Source organism: Phocoena sinus, chromosome 3 (genome assembly GCF_008692025.1).
Source record: "Phocoena sinus isolate mPhoSin1 chromosome 3, mPhoSin1.pri, whole genome shotgun sequence".
NCBI classification, from domain to species: Eukaryota; Metazoa; Chordata; class Mammalia; order Artiodactyla; family Phocoenidae; genus Phocoena; species Phocoena sinus.
The window spans coordinates 125,723,500-125,744,180 of NC_045765.1; the positions used below are offsets into that span (position 1 = coordinate 125,723,500).

Below are 20,681 nucleotides of genomic sequence, written 5' to 3' on the forward strand. Positions count from 1 at the left end.
GTATAACCAACTTCCTATTTGACATTCCCACTTGGATATCTAATAGGCATCTTAAATTAAATCAGTCCCACAAACAACTCCTGATGAACCCCCACCCAACTGTCTTCTCTCAGTCTTCCTTTTCTTAGTAAATGGCAGCTCTCTCCTTCCAGCTGATAGAGGAAAACACCCTGGAGTCATCCTTGACCTTTTATGTCCCGCCTTTCACACCCCACATCAGATCCTTGCGAGATCTTGTTGATATTACCTTCCACTCCACTCCAACAGCTCTGGCCTCCTTGCCATTCTGTGAACGTGATCATCTGGGGCACGCTCATGCCCTGGGCTGTTAGCCTTACAGTTCCCGATGACTGGAATGCTGTTACCCAGATAGACACACAGGCTTGCCACCTCATCTCTGTACAATTTTGACTCAAATGCCTCCTTCACCTGAGGACTTCCCTAGCTACTTTAACAGTGCAACTCCTCACCTCCCCACCTCCAGAAGTCCCTATCCCCATTCCTTCTTTACTTTTCTTCACAGCACTTATCACTACATGAACACTCATACTTTACTTGCTTATTCATCTGGGGTCTGTCATCTCCAACTAGAAGGAAGGTAAATGAAAGTACGTTCCACAAGAACAGAGGGTTTTTTTTTTTTTTTTTGGTCTGTTTTGTTAGCTGTTGAATCTTCAGAGCCTGGAACATAAAAGCACTGAATATATATTTGTTAAATGAATGAATCCATTTGATCTTTTGCATACTTGAAATTTCATAATTGTATATAGATGGGCAGATAGTGACAAATGCAAAGACAAATATTGTTAAGCAATTGTCTCTAGTTCCCAGTAGCCAAGACTACTAAATGACATGGTTTTATTATGAAAGCAAAGTTTATCTAAAAGGAAGAAGAAATCTTTAGTTTCACTGAAGCTGGGATTCTCTTAAATTTGAGCTTTCATGTTTTTTTCTTTTTCTTTTTTTTCCTGAATGGCTACTAGGGGGGGCTCTCAACATTTTGTATAAAACATTTAAAATCTCTTGTTGATGCAGTAGGATTAGGTGATGGTAGGCAACTACCTGTATGTGAGGAAAACATGCTTGTGGCCCACTGAGTGTTCTTCCTACCCTCCCTCCCCAGTAGTCTGGACCCTTTTGTTGTGATTTCATGCTTAAAACTCACAGCACAAACTCACAGGCCAGGTTTGTGAGGTGCATGGGCCAGGACTGCAATCCCTGAGGTTATTTTTCCAGTTTCTAGAAGACAACTCAATTCTAGTTCTTGGTTTTTGCCTCCTGAACAAGTAACTTCTTTTGTAAGTAACAAGTAACTCTTATTTTGCCCTCCAGCTATTGATGCCAGGATTCCAAAACATGAGAGCGGTTAGGAGGCTCATGATCAAACACAAAGCCAGGTAAGGTAAAAAATAATGGAGCGCACATACACACGCCTGACATGCATCCTCATCCCACCGCTCAAGCCAGCCGTGGATGAGGAAAAGTCAGTGTGCCAGAGTGTGTTGGCTGCAGCGGCAGCTGTTACTAACCAGGGCAGAAAAGTTAACTTAGATTATATACAGTTTCCTCTTCATTGCTCTAAAAGCCCCCTTCACTCCCCAATATTTGCGGCAATTCTCCAGTTTTTAATAAGCAGGGGATGGAGCTGACCCAAATTGGGCCTCTCGCCGCCGTTGGGTCTGGCCTCCATTTCAGATAATGAATTAACCCTCCGAATAGCCTTTTCAGGAGCAAGAACTCCCCTTTTTTCTCCCTCTCCGCCGCCAGCCTCACCCTGGGCCAGGTTTTCCTCATTTCAGATTTTTCTGCAACTCAATCCTGAGTCATGCATGACGACAGTTTGCACACTATTTATGTTAAGCCTCGAGATGACCTCAGGTGATGACATTTGTGCTCAGAAAGAAATGTAATTAGTCTAGATCTCCCCGAGCGGTCCTCGGTCCCCAGTCCCGGCCGCGCTTCGAGCTGCGGGGCGCCGAGCCAGGAGGAGGTGGGGCGACCGAGGCCGCGCGCCCTTCCCGGTCGATCCCTCCCGGGAGGGAGGCTCCTCCCCGCGGTCCCTCGCGAGTACCTGGCGGCAGCGGCAGCGGCGGCAGGCGGTCAGGGGGCGGCGCTCCGCGGCGTCACGCGGCGGGGTGGGAGAGCGGGCAGGTGACACCCGGCGGCCTCCGCCCCTTTTCCAGCTCAGTCGGCTGCCGGGGCAGCAGGGCCCGCTGCGAGGAGCTCCGCGCTAGCGCCGCCGCCCTCTGCGCCCGCGCCCGGGCACTTGGGCTCAGCTCCTCGCCGGGTGAGTGTGGGGCTCCCAGCCTGTGGGCCGGGGCCAAACTTTTCCGAGGCGCTGAGGAGAAGAGATGGGGGGAGGGAGAGAGACGCCGGGGGCAGGGGTCGAGAGCAGCCCAGTGGAAAGAACTTGGGCGCGGCGCGCGGGGAGTGGGATACGGGTCCCGGAGACTCGGGAACCCGGCCAGGCCCTGCCTGGACTCTGGCGGGCGCTTCGGAAGTTGTCGCCGCGCCGTCTTTGGGTGCCCAGGGTCGAAGCCCTTCCCGCCGGAGGGAGGGGCCGCCGCGCTCACCTGCGACTTCTCTGGGAACCCACCGCCGCCCTCAGCATCCCAAAGGGACGGTGGTCCCCGCCGCCCCTGGGCTTTTGAGCCTCTCCCGAGCGCTCCCGCGGGACAGGGCCCAGCTGTTCCGGGCGGGAGGACAAAGGTGCTTGCGGGTGGGATTGGGAGGGAGAGGGACCTGCTCGACCTTGACCTCCGAGGTCACGTTCCCAGCTCCTGGATTTGGGCTCGCTCGCCCCCCCCCGACCCCACCCCCCCAGAATCCCCGAGCCCCTTTCTTTCTGCTTTTTCCCCTCTGGGGCGCTTTTGTGTCCTCGAGGCCGGAATGAACTTGGGGCGTTGCTCTTGCAGCGGGCGCTGCCTCTTTGGCTCCCCGAGCTGCATCCTGTCCCGACGGCAGCTGCTGGCTGAGGAGAGTGATGAGTACACAGCGGTGGAACAGGTCGTGCCGGAGATGGAAATCGGAAAGCCTGTTGTTTCATCTTACAGGGTATCGTTGGTTAGGAAATGGGCCTTCTCCCCTAATCAGCCAGCGCTGATTCAAACTTACCGGATGCCGAGAGAACGCTCTTGGGAAAGCTGCGGCAGGAAGGATATGGTCTCTACCCCTGTCCAATCGCTGTGTGGTTGGGAAAACAAGTCGCACAAAGACTGAAGAATAGTTTTAGCGAGCCAAGCCTTTTTCCTCTTGCTGAGCTGTTCCCTCGAAAAGCATTTTCATTTAACCCTGTACTCGCAGGTTACTCTTTATTTCACTTCTCGCTTGTATTGCTTAACTGCTGTGAAAGAGTCTTCGATACTTTGGGGTTGCCATCACTTGTTTGTTAATTCCCTTATTTTGTAGTTTCTGCTTCTACCACTGGCCAGGAATTGTTCTCCTCAAGGTCACCGACGATTAAAAAATATTTCCCCCCCAATGGCAGACATTTATCGAATGCTTCTGTGCCCGGCACTGTTCTAAGAACTTGTATCAACTCTTTTAATCCTGGCAACAATCCTATGGGGGTAAATAAATGATAACATTATCATTTTACGGATAAGGAAACTGAGACACGGGAAGTTGCCCAGGACGCACAAGTAGCAGGAGGAGATTCCAACTCAGGGGCCCTGGTCCAGTGTTGAGGCTATTAACCACTGTGCATACTGCCTCACCTAGAGTTCCTTTCTTCATCCTTACTTTCTTGAAGTCCTGTGCTTTTTCATGTTCACTGACTAGGCTCTCAGTCTCAGGTCCTTCTTTTCCTTCTTGTGTGACTTTGTATTCATTTAGATTTTCTTTTCATAGAATTTTGTTACTTAGGTTATCAGTGCTACTTACCCACTTAAAGATTCTGTGCTTTCCATGTATCTGGGGGCTTCCCTGGTGGCTCGGTGGTTGAGAGTCCGCCTGCCAATGCAGGGGACGCAGGTTGGTGCCCCAATCCAGGAGGATCCCATGTGCTGCGGAGCGGCTGGGCCCGTGAGTCATGGCTGCTGAGCCTGCGCGTCCGGAGCCTGTGCTCCGCAATGGGAGAGGCCACAGCAGTGAGAGGCCTGCGTGCCGAAAAAAAAAAAAAAAAAGAAAGAAAAGATTCTGTGCTTTCCATGTATCTTATTCAGTTTTAGTGTAGCATATGTCAGTGCATACTGTAATATTCCATTTGGACTTGCCCTGCTTTGCCCCAAAGCATTTCTAGTTAGCGTCATTTATGTCAGCCTCCCTCCCTTTTATTGTAGTCACCCAGGTGCAAAACAGCAGTCAAGTCTCACATCACACTTCTCCCAATCATGAAACCTCTTCTGTTGGCTTTTACCTTGTCTCTTCCTTCTGCCTTCCTCATTCTCACCCCTGTTCCCTACTCCTCTTCACCAGTCTCCCTCTTCCCTACTCCTGAACATTCATTTATCACTTATGTCATTTTTCTTTTTACTGTTGGTTAGCTTCTTTCATAAATGTTCATGGTCCACAGAAAGATTGTTAACAACTTAAGACTTTAACTCTTCAAGCCTTACAACTAGTAGTTGCTTGATAAATGTTTGCAGAATATGATGCAAGATGAATTAATGTAGCATATATTGCGTGGGTTGAATAATGGTGGAAACCTTTTTGAAATTTTTAAGCTGGGTTTTACAGGGTGTTAAGGATGCGTTGGTAGACGTGGGGGACCTGGCAGGCTTTGTAGAGGACGGGCAGGGAAGGCTCTGCCAACTCCATTGCTGCAGATAGGAACCCAGCTACCCTGGCTAAACATTCCATTTAGAAGGGTAAGGAAGTAGAGCCATATCAGCAGAGAGCCATGAATCCTAACCTCATCCTAGCCAAACAAAATATGAAGCCACACAGAGTTACAAGAAAAACCCAATTTCATTGAAAAATATAACACATACACAAAAATGCATAAAACATAAATGAAGAGATTACCACAGTAGATATATTTAGCAGTAGAATGACTGTCTTCTTCTGGCAGTAGATATGATAGTTGAATGAGACTGCAGAAAAGCCAAATGGGAATCTTTTCTCAAAACCTCTGTATAAGGTAATATGGGCCTGGACTAATCCTGAGAGGCATTGTCGAGGAAGAATTGGCTGTGTTTGGGGAGGGTTGAGGAGAGGAGAAAAGAAAACTGGAAGGAGGTACCAAAACGGTGAGATTGGCGAGCCAAGAAGAGAGTTTTGACCCCCTGAGTGTGAGTCGACCAGACTAAATATTTTGCCATTTTACCTTTGTCTCTCTCTATTTATTTATTTATTGGCTGCGTTGGGTCTTCATTGCTGCCCGTGGGCTTTCTCTAGTTGCGGCGAGCGGGGGCTACTCTTTGTGGCGGAACGCGGGCTTATTACTGTGGTGGCTTCCTTGTTGCAGAGCACGGGCTCTAGGCACGCGGCTTCAGTAGTTGCAGCACGCGGGCTCAGCAGTTGTGGCACATGGGCCCTAGAGCGTGCGGGTTTCAGTAGTTATGGCGCACGGACTTCAGTAGCTGTGGCATGCGGGCTCAATAGTTGTGGCGCACAGGCTTAATTGCTCTGTGGCATGTGGGATCTTCCTGGACCAGGGATCAAACCCATGTCCCCTGCATTGGCAGGCAGATTCTTAACCACTGTGCCACCAGGAAAGTCCCCTCTCTCATTTTTTAAATGCATGTTTTCCTACATCCTACTACATATAGAATTTTAGTATATTGTGTTTTCCTTATAATACATAGTAAGCATTTTTCACCTGTATTTTCCAAAACTCCTATTGTCTGCCTTATATTCTAAAAATTATAATGTAATTTCCTTAACTAATCCTCCGTTTTTGGATATGTATATTAGCAACAGTTATAAACAACTTAAGTCACAGTAATGCTTACCTTTGCAGTTATGATTTTACAAATTGGGATTTGTTTCTTTATGCTAGACAGTGGAATACACTTAAAGCCTCTGACCTCAGGTACTTACTGGTCGAGTCGAAGAAATAAGACTTTTTGGGCTTTCCTGGTGGCGCAGTGGTTGAGAGTCCGCCTGCCAATGCAGGGGACACGGGTTCGTGCCCCGGTCCGGGAAGATCCCACATGCCGCGGAGCGGCTAAGCCCATGAGCCATGGCCGTTGAGCCTGCACGTCTGGAGTCTGTGCTCTGCAACGGGAGAGGCCACAACAGTGAGAGGCCCACATACCGCAAAACAAAAACAAAAAAAACAAAAACAAAACAAAAAAAAGAAATAAGACTTTTTCTAGTTTGTTTAATTGCTTATTCTCCTTGGTGTGCTACATGTGTAAACATCAGCTTTAGAATATAGAAGAATGCTGTTTACCAAACAAATAATTTTGGAGCCTTTGTATATACAGTATCATGTTAAATTGAGAACTAATCTTGAGTTTCAATAAAACACACCATATAGCATGGAAAGAAGCATGCCATAAACACATTTTTAGAGAGGAATATATCTTATATGTATTTCTGTGACTCATCCAATTTGGACCATTCACATGTTATGAAATAGCTGAACACTAATGCAAATTTAGCACTTTATAAGATTGGTCTTTTTTGAAAAAATTGAGATTTTTAATTATTCCTAATTGATTTAGATATATTAAAAGCACATGTTATTGCCTTGACAAGTCAAATTATCCTTTTTGTTAGTGATAAATATTTCTAAACAGACCATTATTCAGAGGAACTAAGTTACCATATAACATATAACTCATAAATGTGCCATGTTAAAGACAAATCTTCATCCACTTGGAGAAGCAGCACAGGCCTTGAGCACCAGCAGCCCAGCTCCTTTGTCCCCTCTAACATAAGGTATAGAGCAAAACCTAGCCCAAATCGGGGAGTTTCAGAAGTTGCATACTCAACAAACATTTGAGTGTCAGTTTGCGTCAGGCAAAGTAGTCGGCAGGGTGCTGAAGCCCGTCCAGATCTATGTGGGTTCAAGGGAGGTAAACACTTAGAGTACAGTGTGGAAAACTGTGATTAACACAGAGTGTTGGGGAAGCCGAGCAGAGAAAGGCAGACAAAGTTGTCCTCCTGAGCCGAAAGAAGGAAGACTGGGAGTTGGGGCAGCAGAGAAATGGGACGAGGGTGGGAAATCAAATTCAGGCTGAGAGCATGCAGGTACATTCAGAGAATTGGAAACACTGTAAAATCACTGCAGAGAAGGGTGTGAGAAGAGGTTGCCTAGGTATGCACAGCTGACTTACTGAGAGCCTTGATTCACCTAGTAAAGATTTTGGATTTTATCCTACAGACCATGGGGAGCCAGTGGAGCCCTTTAAGAAGGGAAGGGACCTGTTAAGATTTGTATTTTTTGTTGTTGTTTTTCTGGCTGCATTGGATCTTTGTTGCCGCGTTGGGTCTTCGTTGCAGCGTGCGGGCTTTCTCTAGTTGCGGCGAGCAGGGGCTACTCTTTGTGGCAGTGCGCGGGCTTCTCATCACGGTGGCTTCTCTTGTTGCGGAGCTCGGGCTCTAGGCACACGGGCTTCAGTAGTTGTGGCACACGGGCTCAGTAGTTGTGGCTTGCGGGCTCTAGAGCGCAGGTTCAATAGTTGTGGTGCATGGGCTTAGTTGCTCTGTAGCATGTGGGATCTTCCCAGACCAGGACCCGAACCTGTGTCCCCTGCACTGGCAGGCGATTTCTTAACCACTGCGCCACCAGGGAAGCCCAAGATTTGTATTTTGAAAGCACCTGTCTACATGTGCAACTTAACCTTTCTGGAACCTCCCTTTCTGCCGTGGAGGCTTTATCTCCTTTCTCTATCTGATCTGGAAAGGACAGCTACCTTCACTATTTACATGAGATATCTTGATGATGCTCAGTGCACATAACAATTTGGGAATAAAACGATCTTGTGCCACATGTTTATAGAAAACTCAAGCCTGCATTTAAGTTTTTACCTGCTTGCTGAAAATCATGAGGTGAAACGTTTGGGCATCTTTTAGACATCAGTCATAGTTGCAGTCAGGCACTTTCTGTGCATTTTCTCAGGAATTGTCTAAAGCCAGCAAGGTCTGCACCAGAATCCTCACAGCACACATAGGTGCAGAAAAGTGAAGAAAGGTGCTCAGGTGAAGAAGCAGAAAGGGTGCTCAGCTAGGGTACACGGTTACAAGTGCGAAGCTAGGATTTAAACCCAGCTACGGTTACAATGTTCAGGTTCTTCCCCTCTGCATACTAACTCAGTGGGTTGATGATTTAGAGGGTATGAGAGACACTAGGGCTCTGATATCCAACGATAGTTTTGTGAGGGCATAAGGACAACCATAAACGTAGGATTTAGACTTTTTATGGTCAGTGGTAGAAATGTGAGAACTAGAAAAAGAGGGTTTGGCTAGTTGTCCCTCAACTAAATACAGCCCCTCCATTCTTCTGCTCCTTCCTTTCCATCCCCAATTGTGGGATTTTGTCTTAATAGCACATTTGTGATGTATTTGTTTGCTTATCATAACTCAGTGACATAACATGGACAGAACAAAAGGAAAGGCTGCTTGTATTTAAGGGGGACTTATCCTAAGTCTGTATGGGGCTTCCCTGCCCTCTCCTCTTCTTTCCTTTTTCCTGCCTTCTCTAGGCAGAGAGTGCTGTGTTGGATCCCGTGAGCCAAAATGTTTTATGTCTGAGAAGCAAACAAACAAACTAATGAATGCTGACCTCACATTTTCATCCCTCTGCTCTTTACCCTTCAGTTCACTAGAAGGCACACACTTATACCCTCAGCCTTTGAAGAATTTCTTTGAAATTCTAGCAGGTGTGACTTTAACCTGAAGAAAGAAAGAAGGTAGAAGTCACATTCTTAGGAAACCAGAGTTTAATGACTGATTATTTAATAGCTTATTCCTGAGCAAACATGGAATTTAAAAAATGAAGTTGTGGGGCTTCCCTGGTGGCACAGTGGTTGGGAGTCCGCCTGCCGATGCAGGGGACACGGGTTCGTGCCCCGGTCCGGGAATATCCCACACGCTGCGGAGCAGCTGGGCCCGTGAGCCATGGCCGCTGAGCCTGCGCGTCCAGAGCCTGTGCTCCGCAACGGGAGAGGCCACACCAGTGAGAGGCCCGCGTACCGCAAAAAAAAAAAAAAAAAAATGAAGTTGTGAGAACCACTATTCATTGTTCAAAGGGAGGGGGAAAAAAGGATAATAGATGTGATATTAAACATTAAATATAGTTAATATTTTTAAAATTAAAAACTAGAAATATTAGGTTGAACACATGCAATTGCCGTTTCTCTAGGAGAAATATTTGTATATTGGCAATTGCATATGGCTCATCCTAATATAAAGACAATCCTCTTGACATCTAACCAGTCGACCCTACGAGCCCATGCTTCTCATTTCCCCAAAAAGCAGACCAAATGCTGCCCAGGCATGATGAACACCAGTTCCTAGCAGCCTGTTCCCTGCTCTGATGGCTGGCTCGGTGGCTGTATTTATTGCAAACTTGTTGGTGCCAGTTATGCTTGTTATTGTGATTAGATAATTTAAATGTGTGTAAATCTATAAAGTGCAAAAGGGAAAGGGTATTATTGCTTCTGTGAAAGGAATGTTGAATTCTCTGAAAAGATTCCATAAAAGTGAGTGCCTTAAAAAGTGGGCAGGAGAACGAACTGTAAAGAATTGGAGAGAAAATTGTGAAAACTTGAAAGATAATATCCTGAGCTTGCTTTACAAGTTTTGTTTTTGTTTTTTAGTTTTCAATCCACTTAGAACATTAAAAGTGGAAATTGTAGAAAACAAATTCTGAGTATGGTTTACATGAGAAAAATATCGGGGAGGAATTCTTCCTCAAAGAAAATCTTGAAACTACTTTGGAAAGTTGGCAGTGAATGCATACTTATATGTCTCAAGGTAAAGTACGTATTTATGGGGTATACATAATTTTTTAAAAAATATTTTATTTTTTTGGCTGCTTTGGGTCTTTGTTGCTGTGTGCGGGCTTTCACTAGTTGCGGTGAGAGGGGGCCACTCTGTTGTGGTGCACGGGCTTCTCATTGAAGTGGCTTCTCTTGTTGCGGAGCACGGGCTCTAGGCATGCGGGCTCAGTAGTTGTGGCTTGTGGGCTCTAGAGCGCAGGCTCAGTAATTGTGGCGCACGGGCTTAGTTCCTCCGCGGCATGTGGGATCTTCCTGGACCGGGTTCGAACCAGTGTCCCCTGCATTGTCAGGCGGATTCTTAACCACTGTACCACCAGGAAAGCCCAGAACATCAATTTTTAAGGTAGTATTTTTTTCCCCTAGAAATGAATTGTAAAAGGGATTTATTTATGAGGTAGGTTCTTATAAAGAGGATCTTGGATCACTTCATGTATAATACTTTCAATAATAGTTTTGGTAAAGATGGAAAGATATTCTTTAAACTAACATTGGTTCTTTTTAAAAAATTTTTTTTTAATTAAATTAAATTTTTATTTGGCTGCACCACACAGCATTTGGAATCTTAGTTCCCTGACCAGGGATCAAACCCGTGCTCCCTCCAGGGGAAGCATGGAATCTTAACCACTGGACTGCCAGGGAAGTCCCGTAAATTAATGTTGGTTCTTGGTAACTCATTTATTATGGACATGAATGAAGGTAAACCCTTTGAAAGCATTTCTTCAAAGGTGCCAGGGCTAGGCTAATAAAGTTTAGGTTCTTATAACGATATACAATAACAACTCACATTAGGTAGATCAGGGTATTTTTAGACCTGAGATTGGTCTATGGATGGACATTAGAGGGTCCATAAACTCTCCAAAACATCAGATTTATGTATACACATCATCTCTAGGGAGGTAGCACATAGCACCATAGTCTCAAAGGTTAAAAGCTATTGATTTAGGAAAGACATGAAATAAAATATATAAAATGCTTAATGAAGTTTAACTTATTGTATACATGTACAAGGATTAGCTTTTAATGTTAATGTTGGAATTAGACATATAATGTTGACATGAACCAACTGTGTAGACTTTATCCATGTTATAAGGACATAGTACCGATAGTGAGGCCCTAGAAAAGAGAGATCTCCTTCATCCATGGTAGTTTTCATTTCTGTTTTCCTGGTTCTCTGGGAAGAAAGGTTTCTACTTATTAAGTGTTAAATCAATATTCACTCATTTATGAAATAAACATTGGCAATTTTCTGTGTGCTAGACCCTGGAGTATAGAAATCTAGAAGTCAACTCCTCTTCTCATTTATTTCTTTATCTCATGCCCACATCCAAATTAGCAGCGGTCATGTCAGCTCCATCCCCAAAGTGTATCCTGAATCCATCGATTCAGTAAACTCCTAATCCTGCTGCCTCCCTACCATCAATTCTCTACCAAGCAAGTAACTTAATTTTTAAATCATAAGTCAGATCATGTCACTGCTTTGCTTAAAAGCCTCTGATGAGAGTTTCAGTTTTATAAGATGTAAAGAGTTCTAGGATGGATGGAGGTGATGATTGCACAACAATATGAATGTACTTAATACCACTGAACAGGGCACTTGAAAATGGTTAAGTTGGTAAATTTTATGTGTATTTTACCATAATTAAAAAAATAGTCATACACACGAGTTAGACAAGGTTCTCAGAAGAAACACATTTCGTGTGTATAGGCTTTAAGTGAATTCAAAGCAATGGATTTCTTCTAGGACAATAGGCTTTAACAAGAAAGCTTTTTCTTCCTTTTAATTCCATTTTTGTATGCATACTTGCTGACTTGCATGCTTCTGGCATGGATAAATTAAGGGAGCAGTGTCTGCATGTAAGATGAGATGTGATCAATATTACTGATCCATGTGTAGCCTGGCGAGGGGACGGGGAATTCCCGTCCCGAGGTGGCACAGGGCTGTCCTTTGCAACATTCTCATAAAATTGGGCAAAGAGTTCGCACCGCAATGTTTACGGGAGCAGGAGGGATGGGGAAAATAAACATAACTACAAAAGCATACAAGGATCATTGCAAGGATCATTAGGTTGGCAGGTATATTAATAAGGGAAAAATCTGGAAGTGTAATGGTAGAACATAAGGCTTGTACTGCTTCTGTTTTAGTGCAGAAATGTACTAGCCCATACGCTTAAGTGTATGGCCCACAAATTGAACAATTTAATGTTGACATCATATCCATGATATTATGTGAAGTTTTTGCTAAGGGGAAACTAACTCGTCCAGCCTAAAATGTTTCTTTTAATCTGTATTCTGTTCTTCTAGTCATGCCATTAATAGTGCTCATGTTATCAATTTCCCCCTTTATTGAAAACAATAAACATTTATTTAAAACAATTATAGGCCGCTGCCTCAGCCGCTGCCTGTGGCTCTGCGCCGCCGACCCACCTCCCGCCTCTCCAGGAGACTCTCCTAGACCAGAAGGTCAAAATCTGGTTTTGGATTGGAGGCCCTGGATTACCTGGATCACAAAACTGGGCATAGAAAGGTGCAAAAGCAATTCAATGAAGAAGAGATGGCGGGGACCTTGAAGATGGCGGAAGAGTAAGACGCGGAGATCGCCTTCCTCCCCACGGATACACCAGAAATACATCCACACGTGGAACAACTCCTACAGAACTCCTACTGAAGGCTGGCAGAAGACCTCAGACCTCCCAAAAGGCAAGAAACTCCCCACGTAACTGGGTAGGGCAAAAGAAAAAACAGAGACAAAAGAATAAGGACGGCACCTGCACCAGTGGGAGGGAGCTGTGAAGGAGGAAAAGTTTCCACACACTAGGAAGCCCCTCCGCGGGCGGAGACTGCGGGAGGCGGAGGGGGGAGTTTCGGGACCGCGGAGTAGTGCACAGCGACGGGTGCGGAGGGCAAAGCGGGGAGATTCCTGCACAGACGATCGGTGCTGACCGGCACTCACCAGCCCGAGTGGCTTGTCTGCTCACCCGCCGGGGCGGGCGGGGCTGCGAGCTGAGGCTCGGGTTTTGGTTTTGGACGGAGCTCAGGGAGAGGACTGGGGTTGGCGGCTTGAACATAGCCTGAAGGGGTTAGTGCACCACGACTAGCCGGGAGGGAGTTCGGGGAAAAGCCTGCACCTGCCGAAGAGGCAAGAGACTTTTTCTTCCCTCTTTGTTTCCTGGTGCGCGAGGAGAGGGGTTTAAGAGCGCTGCTTAAAGGATCTCCAGAGAAGGGCGCGAGCCGCGGCTAAAAGCGCGAACCCCAGAGACGGGCGCGAGCCGCGGCTGAGGGCGCGAGCCCCCGAGACGGGCGCGAGCCGCGGCTGAAAGCGCAAACCCCAGAGACGGGCGCGAGCCGCGGCTAAAACTGCGGACCCCAGAGACGGGCGGGAGACGCTAAGGCTGCTGCTGCCGCCACCAAGGGCCTGTGTGCGAGCACAGGTCACTCTCCACACCCCTCTTCTGCGGAGCCTGTGCAGCCCGCCACTGCCAGGTTCCCGGGATCCAGGGACAACTTCCCCGGGAGTACGCACGGCGGGTCTCAGGCTGGTGCAACATCACGCCGGCCTCTGCCGCAACGTCACGCTGCCTCTGCAGCTGCAGGCCCGCCCCGCACGTAGTGCCCCTCCTACCCCCATCCCCCAACCCCCGGCCTGAGTGAGCCGGAGGCCCCGAATCAGCGGCTCCTTTAACCCCGTCCTGTCTGAGCGAAAAAACAGACGCCCTCCAGCGACCTACACGCAGAGGCAGGGCCAAATCCAAAGCTGAGCTCCTGTGAGCTGTGAGAACAAAGAAGAGAAAGGGAAATCTCTCCCAGCAGCCACAGAAGCAGCGGATTAAAGCTCCACAATCAACTTGATATACCCTGCATCTGTGGAATACCTGAATAGACAAGGAATGATCCCAAATTGAAGAGGTGGAATTTAGGAGCGAGATCTATGATTTTTTTTCCCTTTTCCTCTTTTTGTGAATGTGTACGTGTATGCTTCTGTGTGAGATCCTGTCTGTATACTCTTGCTTCCACCATTTGTCCTAGGGCTCTATCCGTCCATGACTTTTTTTAAAAAATTCTTTTTCTTAATAATTAAGTTTAATTGTGATAACTTTATTATACTTTACCTTCGTTCTTTCTTTCTTTCCTTCCTTCCTTCCCTCCTTTAGACAACGAATCACCCCAAATTGAGGAGGTGGTCTCAGGGAGCAGGATTTATGATTTTTCCCCCTTTACCTCTTTTTGTGAAGGTGTATGTGTATGCTTCTGTGTAAGATTTTCTCTGTATAGCTTTGCTTCCAACATTTGTCCTAAGGTTCTATCCGTCCCTTTTTTTTTTTCTAAATATTTTTTAATTCAATAACTATATTATACTTTATTTTATTTTTACTGTATCATCTTTCTTTCTGTCTTTTTTCCTTCTTTCCCTCCTTCCTTCCTTCCTCCCTCCCTCCCTCCCTCCCTCCTTTCTTTCCTTCTTTGCTTCTTTCTTCCCTCCTTCCTTTCCTCCTTTCCTTCTTTCTTTACTCATACTTCTACTAATTCTCCCTACTTTTTCTCCCTTTTATTCTGAGCTGTGTGGGTGAAAGGCTCTTGGTGCTCCAGCCAGGAGTCAGGGCTCTGCCTCTGAGGTAGGAGAGCCAACTTCAGGACACTGGTCAACAAGAGACCTCCCAGCTCCACATAATATTAAACGGTGGAAATATCCCAGAGACCTCCATCTTAACACCAGCACCCAGCTTCACTCAACGACCAGCAAGCCACAGTGCTGGACAACCTATGCCAAACAACTAGCAAAACAGGAACACAACCCCACCCATTAGCAGAGAGGCTGCCTAAAATCATAATAAGGCCACAGACACCCCAAAACACACCACCAGACGTGAACCTGCCCACTAGAGAGACAAGATCCAGCCTCATCCAGCACAACACAGGCACTAGTCCCCTCCACCAGGAAGCCTACACAACCCACTGAAACAACCTTAGCCACTGGAGACAGACATCAAAAACAACGGGAACTACGAAAGTGCAGCCTGCAAAAAGGAGACCCCAAACACAGTAAGATAAGCAAAATGAGAAGACAGAAAAACACACAGCAGATGAAGGAGCAAGATAAAAACCCACCAGACCTAACAAATGAAGAGGAAATAGGCAATCTACCTGAAAAAGAATTCAGAATAATGATAGTAAGGATGATCCGAAATCTTGGAAGTAGAATGGACAAAATGCAAGAAACAGTTAACAAGGACCTACAAGAACTAAAGATGAAACAAGCAACGATGAACAATGCAATAAATGAAATTAAAATCACTCTAGATAGGATCAATAGCAGAATAACTGAGGCAGAAGAACGGATAAGTGACCTGGAAGATAAAGTAGTGGAAATAACTACTGCAGAGCAGAATAAAGAAAAAAGAATGAAAAGAACTGAGGACAGTCTCAGAGACCTCTGGGACAACATGAAACGCACCAACATTCGAATTATAGGGGTTCCAGAAGAAGAAGAAAGAAAGAAAGGGACTGAGAAAATATTTGAAGAGATTATAGTTGAAAACTTCCCTAATATGGGAAAGGAAATAGTTAATCAAGTCCAGGAAGCACAGAGGGTCCCATACAGGATAAATACAAGGAGAAACACGCCAAGACACATATTAATCAAACTGTCAAAAATTAAATACAAAGAAAGCATATTAAAAGCAGCAAGGGAAAAACAACAAATAACACACAAGGGAATCCCCATAAGGTTAACAGCTGATCTCTCAGCAGAAACCCTACAAGCCAGAAGGGAGTGGCAGGACATACTGAAAGTGATGAAGGAGAATAGCCTGCAACCAAGACTACTCTACCCAGCAAGGATCTCATTCACATTTGATGGAGAAATTAAAACCTTTACAGACAAGCAAAAGCTGAGAGAGTTCAGCACCACCAAACCAGCTTTACAACAAATGCTAAAGGAACTTCTCTAGACACGAAACATAAGAGAAGGAAATGACCTATAGTAGCGAACCCAAAACAATATATAAAATGGAAATAGGAACATATATATCGATAATTACCTTAAATGTAAATGGACTAAATGCTCCCACCAAAAGACACAGATTGGCTGAATGGATACAAAAACAAGACCCTTATATATGCTGTCTACAAGAGACCCACTTCAGAACTAGAGACACATACAGACTGAAAGTAAGGGGATGGAAAAAGATATTCCATGCAAATGGAAACCAAAAGAAAGCTGGAGTAGCAATTCTCATATCAGACAAAATAGACTTTAAAATAAGGACTATTAAAAGGGACAAAGAAGGACACTACATAATGATCAAGGGATCGATCCAAGAAGAAGATATAACAATTGTAAATATTTATGCACCCAACATAGGAGCACCTCAATACATAAGGCAAATACTAACAACCATAAAAGGGGAGATCAACAGTAACACATTCATAGTAGGGGACTTTAACACCCCACTTTCACCCATGGACAGATCATCCAAAATGAAAATAAATAAGGAAACACAAGCTTTAAATGATACATTAAACAAGATGGACTTAATTGATATTTATAGGACACTCCATCCGAAAACAACAGAATACACATTTTTCTCAAGTGCTCATGGAACATTTTCCAGGATAGATCATATCTTGGGTCACAAATCAAGCCTTGGTAAATTTAAGAAAACTGAAATTGTATCAAGTATCTTTTCCGACCACAACGCCATGAGACTAGATATCAATTACAGGAAAAGATCTGTAAAAAATACAAACACATGGAGGCTAAACAATACACTACTTAATAATGAAGTGATCACTGAAGAAATCAAAGGGGAAATCAAAAAATACCTAGAAACAAATGACAATGGAGACACAACGACCCAAAACCTATGGGATGCAGCAAAAGCAGTTCTAAGGGGGAAGTTTATAGCAATACAAGCCCACCTTAAGAAGCAGGAAACATCTCGAATAAACAACCTAACCTTGCACCTCAAGCAATTAGAGAAAGAAGAACAAAAAAACCCCAAAGCTAGCAGAAGGAAAGAAATCATAAAAATCAGATCAGAAATAAATGAAAAAGAAATGAAGGAAACAATAGCAAAGATCAATAAAACTAAAAGCTGGTTCTTTGAGAAGATAAACAAAATAGATAAACCACTAGCCAGACTCATCAAGAAAAAAAGGGAGAAGACTCAAATCAATAGAATTAGAAATGAAAAAGGAGAAGTAACAACTGACACTGCAGAAATAAAAAAAATCATGAGAGATTACTACAAGCAACTCTATGCCAATAAAATGGACAATCTGGAAGAAATGGACAAATTCTTAGAAATGCACAACCTGCCAAGACTGAATCAGGAAGAAATAGAAAATATGAACAGACCAATCACAAGCACTGAAATTGAAACTGTGATTAAAAACCTTCCAACAAACAAAAGCCCAGGACCAGATGGCTTCACAGGTGAATTCTATCAAACGTTTAGAGAAGAGCTAACACCTATCCTTCTCAAACTCTTCCAAAATATAGCAGAGGGAGGAACACTCCCAAATTCCTTCTACGAAGCCACCATCACCTTGATACCAAAACCAGACAAGGATGTCACAAAGAAAGAAAACTACAGGCCAATATCACTGATGAACATAGATGCAAAAATCCTCAACAAAATACTAGCAAACAGAATCCAACAGCACATTAAAAGGATCATACACCATGATCAAGTGGGGTTTATTCCAGGAATGCAAGGATTCTTCAATATACGCAAATCTATCAATGTGATAAACCATATTAACAAATTGAAGGAGAAAAACCATATGATCATCTCAATAGATGCAGAGAAAGCTTTCGACAAAATTCAACACCCATTTATGATAAAAACCCTCCAGAAAGTAGGCATAGAGGGAACTTTCCTCAACATAATAAAAGCCATATATGACAAGCCCACAGCAAACATCATCCTCAATGGTGAAAAACTGAAAGCATTTCCACTAAGATCAGGAACAAGACAAGGTTGCCCACTCTCACCACTCTTATTCAACATAGTTTTGGAAGTTTTAGCCACAGCAATCAGAGAAGAAAAGGAAATAAAAGGAATCCAAATCGGAAAAGAAGAAGTAAAGCTGTCACTGTTTGCAGATGACATGATACTATACATAGAGAATCCTAAAGATGCTACCAGAAAACTACTAGAGCTAATCAAGGAATTTGGTAAAGTAGCAGGATACAAAATTAATGCACAGAAATCTCTGGCATTCCTATATACTAATGATGAAAAATCTGAAAGTGAAATCAAGAAAACACTCCCATTTACCATTGCAACAAAAAGAATAAAATATCTAGGAATAAACCTACCTAAGGATACGAAAGACCTGTATGCAGAAAATTATAAGACACTGATGAAAGAAATTAAAGATGATACAAATAGATGGAGAGATATACCATGTTCTTGGATGGGAAGAATCAATATTGTGAAAATGACTCTACTACCCAAAGCAATCTACAGATTCAATGCAATCCCTATCAAACTACCACTGGCATTTTTCACAGAACTAGAACAAAAAATTTCGCAATTTGTATGGAAACACAAAAGACCCCGAATAGCCAAAGCAATCTTGAGAACGAAAAAAGGAGCTGGAGGAATAAGGCTCCCTGACTTCAGACTATATTACAAAGCAATAGTAATCAAGACAGTATGGTACTGGCACAAAAACAGAAAGATAGATCAGTGGAACAGGATAGAAAGCCCAGAGATAAACCCACGCACATATGGACACCTTATCTTTGATAAAGGAGGCAGGAATGTACAGTGGAGAAAGGACAGCCTCTTCAATAAATGGTGCTGGGAAAACTGGACAGGTACATGTAAAAGTATGAGATTAGATCACTCCCTAACACCATACACAAAAATAAGCTCAAAATGGATTAAAGACCTAAATGTAAGGCCAGAAACTATCAAACTCTTAGAAGAAAACATAGGAAGAACACTCTATGACATAAATCACAGCAAGATCCTTTCTGACCCACCTCCTAGAGTAATGGAAATAAAAACAAAAATAAACAAATGGGACCTAATGAAACTTCAAAGCTTTTGCACAGCAAAGGAAACCATAACCAAGACCAAAAGACAACCCTCAGAATGGGAGAAAACATTTGCAAATGAAGCAACTGACAAAGGATTAATCTCCAAAATTTACAAGCAGCTCATGCAGCTCAATAACAAAAAAACAAACAACCCCATCCAAAAATGGGCAGAAGACCTAAATAGACATTTCTCCAAAGAAGATATACAGAATGCCAACAAACACATGAAAGAATGCTCAACATCATTAATCATTAGAGAAATGCAAATCAAAACTACAATGAGATATCATCTCACACCAGTCAGAATGGCCATCATCAAAAAATCTAGAAACAATAAATGCTGGAGAGGGTGTGGAGAAAAGGGGACACTCTTGCACTGCTGGTGGGAATGTGAATTGGTTCAGCCACTGTGGAGAACAGTATGGAGGTTCCTTAAGAAACTACAAATAGAATTACCATATGACCCAGCAATCCCACTACTGGGCATATACCCTGAGAAAACCAAAATTCAAAAAGAGTCATGTACCAAAATGTTCATTGCAGCTCTATTTACAATAGCCAGGACATGGAAACAACCTAAGCGCCCATCATCGGATGAATGGATAAAGAAGATGTGGCACATATACACAATGGAATATTACTCAGCCTTAAAAAGAAATGAAATTGAGCTATTTGTAATGAGATGGATAGACCTAGAGTCTGTCATACAGAGTGAAGTAAGTCAGAAAGAAAAAGACAAATACCGTATGCTAACACATATATATGGAATTTAAGGGAAAAAAATGTCATGAAGAACCTAGGGGTAAGATAGGAATAAAGACGCAGACCTACTGGAGAACGGACTTGAGGGTATGGGGAGGGGGAGGGGTGAGTTTTGACAGGGCGAGAGAGAGTCATGGACATATACACACTAACAAACGTAGTAAGGTAGATAGCTGGGGGGAAGCAGCCGCAAGGCACAGGGATATTAGCTCGGTGCTTTGTGACAGCCTGGAAGGGTGGGATGGGGAGAGTGGGAGGGAGGGAGACGCAAGAGGGAAGACATATGGGAACATATGTATATGTATAGCTGATTCACTTTGTTATAAAGCAGAAACTAACACACCATTGTAAAGCAATTATACCCCAATAAAGATGTTAAAAATAAAAAAAAAAAACAAAAAAAAAAACAATTATAATCCTTCTGGGGGCACTGGAAGCACAATGTGGTGATCATCTTGCTTTTACTTTTTTAAAACATTTGAACTGTGATTTTGCTAGAAGTAGGAGGCCCAGTGATGGAATGTTAGAGGAATGGAAACTGACAACGTGTGAAGGTTTAGAGGCAAATACATACGTGTAGCTTGGAGTGCTGATATCTAATATACCATTGATTCCACTAACTGGAAATAAACACATTTAATCTTGAAAAAAATAGTTATACAACAACAACAGCAAAGAGTCTTTGATAGTTTCCCCTTGTACATAGAATAAAACCCTGGCTCTTTCACTGAGGCCTCAAGGCCCTGCATGCCCACTTCTCGGAGTTAGCTAGCATCCACGCCCTCTTTGTGCTCTGCTTGCCGTTTTTCTGACATAACTGTTTGTCCCTGCCTCTGGGCCTTTGCCCTTGCTGTTGTCTCCTGCAGGACTGTTTGCCCTTAGATCTTCTCAAATGTTCTAGAGCTTTCTGGCTACCCTTCTAATGTTGCTGCCCTCTGCCTCTGGTGACCCTATCACATCAGTCTGTCATGTTTCCT

At 43.9% G+C, this 20,681-nt stretch overlaps 1 protein-coding gene across 4 annotated transcripts in view; it reads left to right on the forward strand.

The window, feature by feature from the left end:
- The first annotated feature begins 2,098 nt into the window (after positions 1-2,098).
- Positions 2,099-20,681, forward strand: part of ELOVL7 (ELOVL fatty acid elongase 7) — a 79,613-nt gene continuing 61,030 nt past the window's right edge. For 2 of the 4 annotated variants that reach the window (XM_032628053.1, XM_032628054.1), the window contains exon 1: positions 2,099-2,287. The gene's annotated coding sequence lies outside the window, so the exon portion shown is untranslated. Of the gene's footprint in view, positions 2,288-2,915; positions 3,055-9,807; positions 9,868-20,681 lie in introns of those variants that run through there. The other 2 variants (XM_032628055.1, XM_032628056.1) reach the window with 2 other exon arrangements.